This window comes from Pleurodeles waltl, chromosome 5 (genome assembly GCF_031143425.1).
Source record: "Pleurodeles waltl isolate 20211129_DDA chromosome 5, aPleWal1.hap1.20221129, whole genome shotgun sequence".
In the NCBI taxonomy this organism is placed as follows: domain Eukaryota; kingdom Metazoa; phylum Chordata; class Amphibia; order Caudata; family Salamandridae; genus Pleurodeles; species Pleurodeles waltl.
In genome coordinates this window covers 1,639,993,847-1,640,006,076 of record NC_090444.1, presented here as the reverse complement: position 1 = coordinate 1,640,006,076, position 12,230 = coordinate 1,639,993,847, and positions in this window count along the sequence as shown.

The window sequence follows — 12,230 nt, the reverse complement described above, 5'->3', positions numbered from 1 at the left end:
AGTGAAATTGAATATAATATATCCGATAATTAAGTATCTACTGGATTTGTTTGAGCAACAAAACACCAACAGCTCAAAATTAAAAACAATATTTTATTTTTTAAATCCATTATCATTTTAATGTGTTGCACATATTCAAATTCATTTGTAAACTAATAAAAAATGAAAGAGGATGATTTTTTTAATGTGTTTAAATTAAGATATATTATTAAATACTTATCACATAGAAATGCAAGGATGCCTCTTTTCATGATATTTAAATTATAACAGTAGATATTTTAAATTGTAGATGGCAATTAAAAAGATGAATATTACATATATTGATATCTACTTTTATGAATTAGTTTAGAATGTTTTTCTTTATTGTAGCAATAAATATATAAAGACAACTGAAGCAGTTTTCAGACACTGTATATAGTGAATACAATTTGTTATACAAAATAAAATAAATATTGTTTTAATCCAAATTGCTCAACATTCTCTTTTCACATGTATTACATTTAATATTAGATAGTTATTTTGAATGTTATATATATGTCCTAGAAAAATTACACATTTATAAGTATATTTTTATTAATATAAATGATTGCTTATGAAAAAGTAGTCATGCATAATATAAATATTGAATCATTACAAACATCAACATAAATAATGAAGAGGCACTTTTTGAATGTATATGCATTGTTTTATATATAATTAAAGTGTTTTTACATTATTACTCAATCATTTCTTTGATTGTAATATACAATATCATAAATAAATGTAGGACAAACACAAACAGAGAAACACACTTGTGGATTTAGGAATGCATAACAAACTTTTGGAAGGATCTTTACATAATATTTATAACAGGTTCAAAATAAACATATTTTTCCAATCACTCTGAGAATGAGTTAACAGTAAAGGTGGTAAGATTTCTAAGCATGGACCACCATTGTTTACAGTACATGTTTTAAAATCAAAGAGCAAATCAAGTATGGAGGGATTTAGGAAAGGATGAGTAACAATAACAATAACAGCACAGTATGACATTAGTTTCTTTCTTCTCTTGGAGATGTGTTAGTCTTTATTTAGTTCTGCAGGACCTGCTGACTGACCCCTTCAAATGGCTGATCATGTGATTGGCTTTTAGGGGCAGCTGTGGCAGGGATACCAGTGCTAAGCATATTTATATCTTTTTAACTTAGGTTTGATGTAATATTACCAGATGTTGTTAATGATTTTGAAGTAGAAACCTAACATCAGTCAAAACATCTATGTGACAGCCTTCAACCCATCAGTAAGAATACCACACTTTTGTGTCCTGACATTTAGAGACCTTTATATCAGTTTATTTTTTAAACTTTAGAGAGGCTTGGGCACAATTAAAGTTACGCAGGAGTAATTGGAGTCATTCTGGAATTCCAAATTACTCTTTGACGCAAAATTGGCGACCATAATGTAATTATGCCCATTTGCTTAATTCAGAGTCATGTAGGAGAAAACAAATCCTACTCAAAAGCAAATGTAGCAAGCACAAGCAGCTACTCGCACTGCTGTTTCTGTTCTTTTGCATTATGCGCTACTTGCTTAGCGCAAAATGCATACTAGTGTCCATTTTGGAAGCAAGGATGCATTTTCAATTAAGAAATAAGTGCTAAGTGTTGGAAGTAAGTTGGGGGGAAATTCTAGCCCAAGTGCACATTTAACAAGCTTGAGCGGCTGCTCGCTTTCCATATTCTGTTGAATTTAGTGCTATTTCTTTGCACAAAATGCATCCTCGTGTCCATTTTTAATGCAAGTGGGCTTTTTGTGCTAAGAAAATATAGCTAAATGCAGAATTATCCTTCTTGTGTTATTCCGCATACTCCTGCACACATTTTGGGTAATTCCATGACATAGAATTACAGAAGTTATCCCCACCCCTTCCTCAGAAGTAAGATGATGTTAATAAGGTGCTCCTCCTGATTGGTTGCAGTGCACACTAAACTGTTCATTTGATTGATATCTTTACTTACACACTGTACATTTGTATGTGAACATGAATTTCTGTTTCACCTAAATCAGATTCATCTTGAAAAATTGAACCTATTCTAAGATATCTTGCTTACCCAGATGTTGTTCTTTGACTTGTTATCAATCAAGGCCAGACAGGGATAGACAAAGTAGTAAATGGTAGTTGTATAGGTGCAGGTTGATTTTTGGTGGCAACCTCTAAATAACACCCTTATATTTAATACAAAGGACAATAACATAAAATACTCACATTACATTTTCTAAAAACAAATTCAGTTTAAAAAATATTCAGTTTATGTTATTTATATATGTATATCTTCACCCCTTAGCTGCCAGCCCTTTTCCCCCTCAAGTGCCAGGTCTTTTTTTGGCTATTTGGGGCAGTTTGCGCTTAGGCCCTCATAACTTTATGTCCACATAAACTTAAGCCAAATTTGCGTCCTTTTTTTCCAACATCCTATGGGTTCTAGAGGTACCCAGAGTTTGTGGGTTCCCCTGGAGGAGGCCAAGAAATTAGCCAGAATACAGCGAAAATTTCGTTTTTTTCAAACAAATGGGAAGAAAGGGCTGCATGACAAGGCTTGTGGTTTTTTCCCTGAAAATGGCATCAACAAAGGGTTTGTGGTCATAAAATCACCCAACATATTCCCAGCTTTCAGGAACAGGCATACTTGAATCAGAAAACCACATTTTTCAACACAATTTTGGCATTTTACTGGAACATACCCCATTTTTACTATTTTTTGTGCATTTAGGCGCCTTCCAGTTAGTGACAGAAATATTTGTAAAACTAATGCTGGATCCCGGAAACCTAAACATTTCGGAAAAGTAGATACAATTCTGAATTCAGCAAGGGTTCATTTGTGTAGATCCTACAAGGTTTTCCAACCGAAAATAACAGCAGAAATAAACAATATTGAAAAAAACAGCCATTTCTTTCCACGTTTTACTCTGTAATGCAGTCAGATTTTTAAAAACAATATATTGTTACATCTGCTGGGCTCTGCTGGTTGGGTGGATATATAGGGCTTGTAGGTTCATCAAGAACCCTAGGTACCTAGAGCCAGTAAAGGAGCTGCACCTTGCAATGGGTTGTTCATTGTGTATACAGCAAATCATTTGGTGAAATATAAAGATTGAAAAATAGGTATCAAGGAATCCTTTGTATTTCCGAAATGGGCACAAGATAAGGTGTTGAAAAGCAGTGGTTATTTGCACATCTCTGAATTCCGGGTCCCCATAGTAACATGTGAATTACAGGGCATTTCTCAAATAGTCGTCTTTTTTACACACTGTCTTACATTTGGAAGGACAAAATGTAGAGAAAGACAAGGGTCAATAACACTTGTTTTTCTATTCTGTGTTCCCCCATATCTCCTGATAGAAATGGTACCTGACTTGCGTAGGTAGGCCTAATGCCCGCGACAGTAAACAAAACATGGACACATCACATTTTTACATTGAAATCGGATGTGTTTTTGGGAAAGTGCCTAGCTGTGGATTTTGGCCTCTAGCTGACCAGGCACCTTCAGAAACCTACCCAACCTGTGTATTTTTCAAAACTAGACACCTAGGGGAATCCAGAATGGGGTGACTTGTGGGGCTCTCACCAGGTTCTGTTACCCAGAATCCTTTGCAAACCTATAAATTTGGCAAAAAAACCCTTTTTAATTACATATCGGTGCTGCAAAGTTCTGGAATCTGAGAGAATCCACAAATTTCCTTCCACCCAGCATTCCCCAAGTCTCCCTATAAAAATGGTACCTCAATTGTGTGGATAGGCCTAATGCCCATAACAGGAAATGCCCCAAAACACAACATGGACACACAACATTTTCCCCAAAGAAAATGATTTGTTTTTTGCAAAGTGCCTAACTATGGATTTTGGTTTCTAGGTCAGCTGGCAGCTAAGGAAACCTACCAAACCTGTGCATTTTTTAACACTAAACACCTAGGGGAATCCAGAATGGGATGACATGTGAGGCTTTTACCAGGTTCTATTACCCAAAAACCTTTGCAAACCACATAATTTGGAGAAAAAAAAGTTTTCCTCATATTTCAGTGCTGCAAAGTTCTGGAATCTGAGAGGGACCACAAACCTCCTTCTACCCAGCATTACCCCCCCTCATCTCCCAATAAAAATGGTACCTCACTTGTGTGGGTGGGCCAAGTGCCTGTGACAGGGAAGAGACAAAAACATGTCGAAATGGAGGGAAACCAAAGTGGGTCCAAAAGAACAATTTGAAATAAAACGTTTTTAGGCTGACATGTGGGACAGAATTTTTATCGGTATAGATGCGACAATGCTGGGTGGTAGGAATTTCGTGGATTCCTGAAGATTCTGGAAGGTTCCATCACAAAAATGTGCAGTGCATTGTGGGTAGGAAAATGGTGTGGGGTGCATGTGAAGCACACCACCCTGGACTCACGCAGGTGTTTAGTTTTCAAATATGTCTAGGTCTCATAGATTTTTTTACATGGCAGCATCTCAAAGTCCAAAAAGTGCAGCCCTCACCATTCCAAGTGGGCCAATTTTGAGAGTTAGACAAGCTCTTAAGGCCCAAATGTAGAACCAGAACCCAAAATAATCGAATGTCCTCTTGCTTGCCGTTGGGATAAGATCTTTCAGTGTGCGGGGAGATAGCTGAAAGACTTTTACCCTCTTTAGTTGGGGTGAGGGCATAACCATGCTCATACTGATTGGTAGTCACCATCCCACTATTATTTTTTTTTCAATTCCATGCCATCTAGTAGGCTTTCTACTCCCCGGGAACTGGATCGGGGGTAATTCCCCCATCTGCCCAACGGTGGGCTTAACAACTTTGTCCCCATTTATTTGGGGTGGGTGTATGGCCATACTCCCACTCTCTCTTTTTGAAAAGAAATCTTCTCTGGTCTCTGCTGGGACTTCTGCCCCCCTTGGGGGCAGATGGGCATTACAAAAATAGGCCGATCTGCCCCAAAGGGGGGCAGAAATGGCGAACAGTAATGTGCCCCCAAGGGGAGCGACAATTGCATAAGGGGTCGCTCCCCTTCTGTAAAAAAAAAAAAAAAATCCCTGGTGTCTAGTAATTTCAGCCTCCCTTGGGGGCAGATTGGCCTAATTAAAATAGGCAGATCTTCCAGCAAAGGGGCAGAAATGGCCTAAAATAAATTTACCCTCCAGGAGAGCGACCGTTGTCTAAGGGGTCGCTCCCCAGCTGTAAAAAAAAAATGTCCCTGGTGCCTAGTAGTTTCTGCCTCCCTTGGGGGCAGATTGGCCTAATTAAAATAGGCTGATCTGCCAATGGCCTAAAATAAATTTGCCCTTCAGGGGAGCAATCGTTGCCTAAGGGGTCGCTCCCCTTTAGTGAAATCATTGCAACCAAAAATAAATCCCTGTTGTTTAGTGGTTTCTGCTGCCCTTGGGGGCACATTGGCCCAAGATTGCCCCAAGGGGGCAGAAATGGCTTAAAAATATTTTGGCCCCCCTGGGGAGCGATCCCTCATGTCAATAACAAAAAAAAAAAATCCCTGGTGTCTAGTGGGTATTCCTACAGCCCGATCGCTATGCGATTGGGCTGCAGGAATGCTCAGAGAGACATGAAAAGGAAAGGAAAGGAAAAGCCTTTCCTTTCCTTTTCATGTCTCCCTGTCCTCCCTTGCCCCATACCAAGGAGAACTTAATCTGTTTCTCCCCTGTCGCGCTAGAAGCTGAGCTTCCAGTGCCATGGGAGGCGAACTCTGTAGAGGGCAGCGCGCGATTGCACACTGACATCATCAGCCGACACTGGGGGGCTTGTGGGGTGAGGGTGGCAGGGAAAGCGATTCCCCTTTCATCCCTGCCCTAGGGGCATGGGTGTGAGGCCCATGGGCTGGTGCAGGACATAACGGTTACATCCTGGGCACCAGAGCGGTGCGTCTGCAGCACCTAAGGGGTTAAATACACACATGCACAAATATATATATAAATACACACACACACATATATCCCACTTAGGATTACAGCTTTGGTTTGGTAAAATACCATCCAAGCCAACCTGGAAAGAATAAAAGCCGCCCCTGACACATGTTTTTCACTCTTATAACAGCTTGCAAGACATACATAACTTTGTCCAGACACAAGGGAAAACCCGGTGCTGCATACAATTTTCAAAATAAGGAAGAAGGGAACTCTGGTTAGTTCCCAAGTTTTAGGTGGACAGCAGCTCCTTTTTATGGAACACTCCTCAACAGCACTGACGCTCTAAAAGTGATCACTTGTCTGTTGTCTAGCAGAGCGAAACACGTGCTTTTATTAATTCCAGGTTGGTTTGGATGGTATTTTACCAAACCAAAGCTGTAATATAGTGCCTGGAGTGGTAACAGGCTTTAGTAATTTTCAGGTCAGTATGGATGGCACTAGCTAATCCTCTTCTTAAATACTCTGCTGCAAAAATGACCAAGGCCTTTGTCACATTTCTAGCTTGGTTTGGATGGCACTATACTAATTCTGTGCATAAAAACTCTGGGTGTTTCCCTATAATACAGTGACAGGGCTTTACATCATTAGCTTTGCTTCATGGTGCTGCCCCAAAATGGGCTTTGGCACCACCAATCATTTTTGTGTAATGTTGTGGGGAACTGTAGGAAGGGCAGCAGCACCAATGAACAGTAAAAAAAAAAAAAACAGTAAGTTTCCTGGGCCATTAAATCGATGACCCCTGGCGAGCTTACAATATTCCTTTAGAGCACTCCTTGCTGGAGCTGTATGCTCTTCAGCTGCAGAGTAGGGCCCCCTTGTGGTTGGGTATGACTACATTTTGTAGCTTGAAAATTGTTTAAAAAAAGACTCAAAGACTGTTATTTTTTTAATATAAAATTAACTTTTATAATGCAGTAAAAAACAAACAATTCACATTGTAACATCTCATAGACAGCTGTGCGCACCCGCAGGGATTTGGGTGCCAGGTCCTGTGTCCAGCCCCACCCCCTCACCAGAGGCCAGGGCCTGTGGGCATCCCCATGCCATACATGGCCAAAGGCCTAGCTTGGCAGGGCGTTGGCTGCCCACAGGGTTGGAGGCAGAGTCTGACCGAGTCTGATTACTGAAAAACAACAAAGGTTAAAGTGACGTTGTAGTTAGGACTTAGAGCATTTAGTGCAAATTTGCACATACTGTACAGGTTATGTAATCCGGCTTTAAGACTTTACTTTGGCACATGACGTTTTTCACATTACATATACAAACATGATATTTCTGCAGCAAGATCAAAGTACAACTGGTCTAAGTCGCTGCTGTCTACTCAGAATCACTTGACACTCAAAAGACCAGCAGCACATTTCACATGTACATTTTGTAGGGGTTTATAGTTCTCTGTGGCTGACCCACCTCTATGCATGGCCTTTGGTTGTGCATGGTGTAGGGTTGGGTGCCAATGGGGGGTTGGCCTGTGGCACAGACAAGGCTCTGCAGCCAACCTCCTCTGTGCACATCCTAGGGCCATATGTGGTGCAGGGTTGGGTGCCTACGGGGGTTGGCCACAGGCCCTGCATCTAGCACCCTCCTCGCACACCAAAAGACCGTGCACGGTGGGTGTTGGATGAATGTGAAGTAATTAAATATTACTTAATGTTTAAAAAACACATAGAAATCCACTGAAAAAAAGCAAAGGTTACATGGATGTTATAGGCAGGAAAAATAATTTTAAAAACCTTAGCAATTCACTGAAAATAACAAAGGTTAGAGGGACGTAATAATTAGGTTCAAATTTTAAATGCACAAAAGCATTGAAATTCATCAGAAAACTGTAACGCGTGCCCTAAGGGAACTGTTACTTGTGCCCTCGCCATGCACTGCTTCTTACATATGACATTAGTAATGGCATCTTGTATATTACATAATTCATAACATAATTGCAACATATGCAATAAAATTAGTAATGAGAAAACTGTGCATGGCGGGGGCATTAGTTATAGTTACCCTAGGGCAAGAGTTATAGTCTCCTGAGGTAAGTATATCCATTAATGTTGAATTTCTATGGTATTATGCTTTTAAAATTTGAACCTAATTATAATGTCCATGTAACCTTTGTTTTTTTCAGTGAAATTTTTTTTAAATTCCACACGGAAAGGTTTGGGGTGATCCATCAAGTGGGGGCGAGAAAAAAAGTTGTAATTCCAATAGGACCTTTGAACATGACTGCAGCCCGAACCACTGGATGGAATTACACCATATTTGGTAGAATGCTAACTTACGGTATGCAGATTGTGCTGTTGCTTATTTGATGCTTATTTGATGTAAATCCGTTCAGTAGTTTTTGTGAACTCTAAGGAAATCCTGGACTTATATGTGACCTGAGACCGCCACCTCCCTGGGGCTTTGTTGATATTGCATGCAAGGGGCCACGCGGCCCCCGCAGCCCCAGGTTCCACCACCTCCCTGGGGCAAATTGTTAGGTAGAGGGGGACTGTGCGGCCCCCCTCAAAGAGCCAGTGATGGCCCTGGGGACTGCTACCCCCCACGGTTGACTCCTGCTATGTGCTGGGGTGCCCATCCCTGGGACATAGCTGTTTGCTTGTGAGCTGCCACCAAGCAAAAGTAACCAAATATGCATGCGGGGAAGACATGAAAATATTGCTCCCACAAGCATGGATCTGCTATTTGCCGCTCCCTATTAAAGGCAACTTCATGCTTGGTGGAGCAATGCCATCTCCCGACGGACATGGGGAGAAGCCTAAGTCCGCAGGGGCCGACAGGCTGCCCCCGCTGTCTTGATACTCTTTCTCTTGCTCTTTTCCATCCCATAATGGGATGGAAGAGAGAAAGTGAGATTGTCATTACAATGGTCTCCATGCAATGACTTCAAAGCTTCAAACTGGCAAGATGTTTGGTACGAATGTTATAGTTACTTTTTGATGCAGAGTGGAACAGAATCATTTCTGGCCTAATGGTCACGGTCTTGTGCTGTCACTTACGAGGCTGAAGGTTCAAATCCTGGTATCTCCTGGCAGTGTGTTTGTTTATTTACTAGTGTTTTGACTGTTAAACCTTCCTAGTGATGGAACATTCACGTTTCATTCTAATCACATGCGTGAGTTGACTGTCATAGGTATGTCTGGAGGCATCACAGTAAGGAGTCACCTATGGCTAAAAGTTAATGTCACAGACCCTCAAACTGAAAGTTGAGGGTTCTACTCCATGTGTGCCTGTGGTTGTTTGCCTTCTTTAATTTCTTTTAAACTTCAAAAGTTTAAGGTTCATACTGAAAGGTGATCTCACTCTTTTTAATTAACAAATACATGTTTCTTTTCAATGTGTCCAGAAATATCTCATTCTAAGTATTTAATCCATCAAAGCCTAAAAAAACTATCTCTCTCCCTCTCTTTCAGTCTCTTTCTCCAACTCACACACCTACTCACATCTTTATGCACTCACTCGCAGACCCACTCAGACACTCACGCACCTACTCAAAGACCAGTTCAGACCCTTGTTCACCCACTCACAGCTGCACTGACCCTCACGCACCCACTCACTGATCCACTCAGACTGACACACCCACTCACAGACCCACTGAAACCCTTATGCACCCACTTACAGAACCACAGACACTGATGCACCCGCTCACAGACCCACAAACACACTGAGGCACCCACTCTCAAACCCAGACAGACACTCTCACAGCCACTCTCACACCCAGATACAACCTGTCAAATCTATTCTCACAGCCAGAGAGAGACAGATCACAGCAAATTCCCACTGTGCATGGCTGAAGGCCCTGTGCAGCATAGGGTTGGGTGGTTAGGGGGGTTGGCTGCAGCGTCTGGCCACAGGCCAGGCCCTGTGGCCAACCCCAGCTGTGCACAGCCAAAGGTCATTTGCAACGTGGGTTTGGGTTGTTATAGGGGTTTGCTGCAGGCCCTGCAGGCAACCGCCGCATAGCACGGCCAAAGGCCACGCACAGCGGTAGTTGGATTAACGTAGAGTAATGAAAATGACTTTACATTAAAAACACATAGAAATTTACTGAAAAAAACAAAGGTTACAGGGACGTTATAGTTAGTAAATAGAATTAAAATAACCATAGAAATTCACTTAAAAAACAAAAGAATACAGGGACGTTATAGTAAGGCTCCCATTTTAAACGTACAAGATCATAGAAATTCACCTGTTATAGTTATAGTTATCTCAAGTAACTGTAACTCGTGCCCTAAGGTAACTATAACTGATGCCTTTGCCATTTACTGCTAATTACCCCACAAATTACGGCACTCCCTATATCTTTGGTTACGTCAGTGATAATATCAATGTAATATATGCAATAACATTTTTGATGAAAAAACTGTGCATGGCAGGGGCGCTAGTTAATTTTTGATAAATGTGCAGGATGGCTTGGGGGAGGCACACAAGAAGGCCAATTTAGGAGGGTTCAGGAACTTTACTAACTTGAAAGGGATAAGGAGACACATATAGTTTATAGTGATTAAGGAAGCCTGGAGGAGTGGGGTGTTTGATGATAAAATACACTTAAACCCTCATTGCGGGTCAGACTTATGATTGCGGTTAGACAGCCGCCCTCCAAGTGGTCTGACCGCCACATTACGACCCTGGCGGGACCGCTGTGCCCATCAGAAACATGGTTCCCAATGGGCTGACGGCAGTCTCATTCGTGCTCAGTCATGGCTGCCATGCTGAGCACGAGTCGCCTTTCTGCCAGGCTTTCAATGGCAGTTTAACCGCCATGGAAAGGCTGGTGGAAAGGCTGTGCAGGGGGCCACAGGAGTGCCCCCTCACTGCCCATGGCACTGGCAGTGCAGGGTTCCCCTCTGCCCAGCACCCTCGGAATGCTTTTCAGATAGTGCGCATTCCGAGGGTGCCTTTGTGCTAAAGTATTGGCATTGGTTCCATTAAGGGAGCAACGACCAATACTGTAGCACTGTTCCCGCCGGGCTGAACGGCAGGAACTTCATAAGATGATATTCCTGCCAGTCCAGTGGGAGCATTGTAATACGGTGGGGGGTGAGGCAGCAGTGCTGACAGCCGCCTCATCCCTGCACATTTGGTTGTCAGCTCATACGACTGTCAAACTCATAATCAGCCCCTTAGCCTCCTGGCTTTAGTCTCAGTGGAAGAGGGGGATGGCCTGAGAACCAGTTCGGAGTGGTTGAGTGGGAAGGGACAGCTCATTACCTAGGCACACCCCTAGATGTGCCATGAGCTCACTCCAGGGGCAAAAAGATTCTGCCAAGTTAAGTTTTACTGAGAATGGTGCACTGCGGTTTAGTGTGAAGAGAGGTGAACAGAATCTGTTGCAAAAGTGGGAAGATTTGCCAGTGGGAACTTTTTGCCGATTGGTTAGTGGATGTCTAGGAGTCACTACCATCCACTGGATAGTGAATTGAACAAAATTATCACCTTGCACCCAGCTCCTCAGAACACTTTCAGGACCTGTAGCAAAAGAGAAGAAGACAGGGCCTGTGTGGAGGCCTGAAGGAGTGTACCTGCTCCCATTTGTACCCAAAGCTAAGATGTAGACCTCATGGGTTAGTTGGCAGACCTCTTGTGTGGCTACAGTGACATCAAAAGCTGAAAGAGGAGTGACTAGTTGTTGAGCAGTTACAACTAGACCTTGACTGGACCTTGCTGGTGGCATCTGATAAAGTGTGTCTTGGCCCCTGAGGTCCTTGGAGCCTTAGTACAGACTAAGGGGACCTGCTCCAGAACTCCAGTGGGACCTTGCCCCTGAAGTGTACAATTTTGAAAGGACTTTGGAAGATACAGCCTCAGACTTGTCATGCTGAAAGATTTTAAGCTCCAAAAAAGAGACTACACCTCAAGGTAGTAATCTTGACCGGGTGAGGACTTCATGGTCTCGGAATTTGAGTTTTCCACTCAAACGTTATCTCACCAAAACCAATGGCATTCACAAGACTATGTCAGGCAGCTTTGACTATGAAGATACCAACTTGAAACTTGCCCCACTGGAGGATTTCAATTTCCATAAAAAACCTAAGTGAGAAGGTGAAAACTTTGACCAGGAATGACCTGCTTGGTGTATATGAGTGCTGCTCTATCTGGGCAGTCTGAAATTGCACATATGTCCAGGTAAACAATAAATAATGAATTCTGATTGGTGTGCTCATTTCTCTTGCTGTTCTTGCCCGAAAAGTTGAAACATTTATATCTCTAATCCCCTTTTTTTAATGGTAGTTTCTTTTGTGTATTTTTTCTTATTAAAATGTTCTTCATATTTAGAAATTGGTTGTGAGACTTTTAT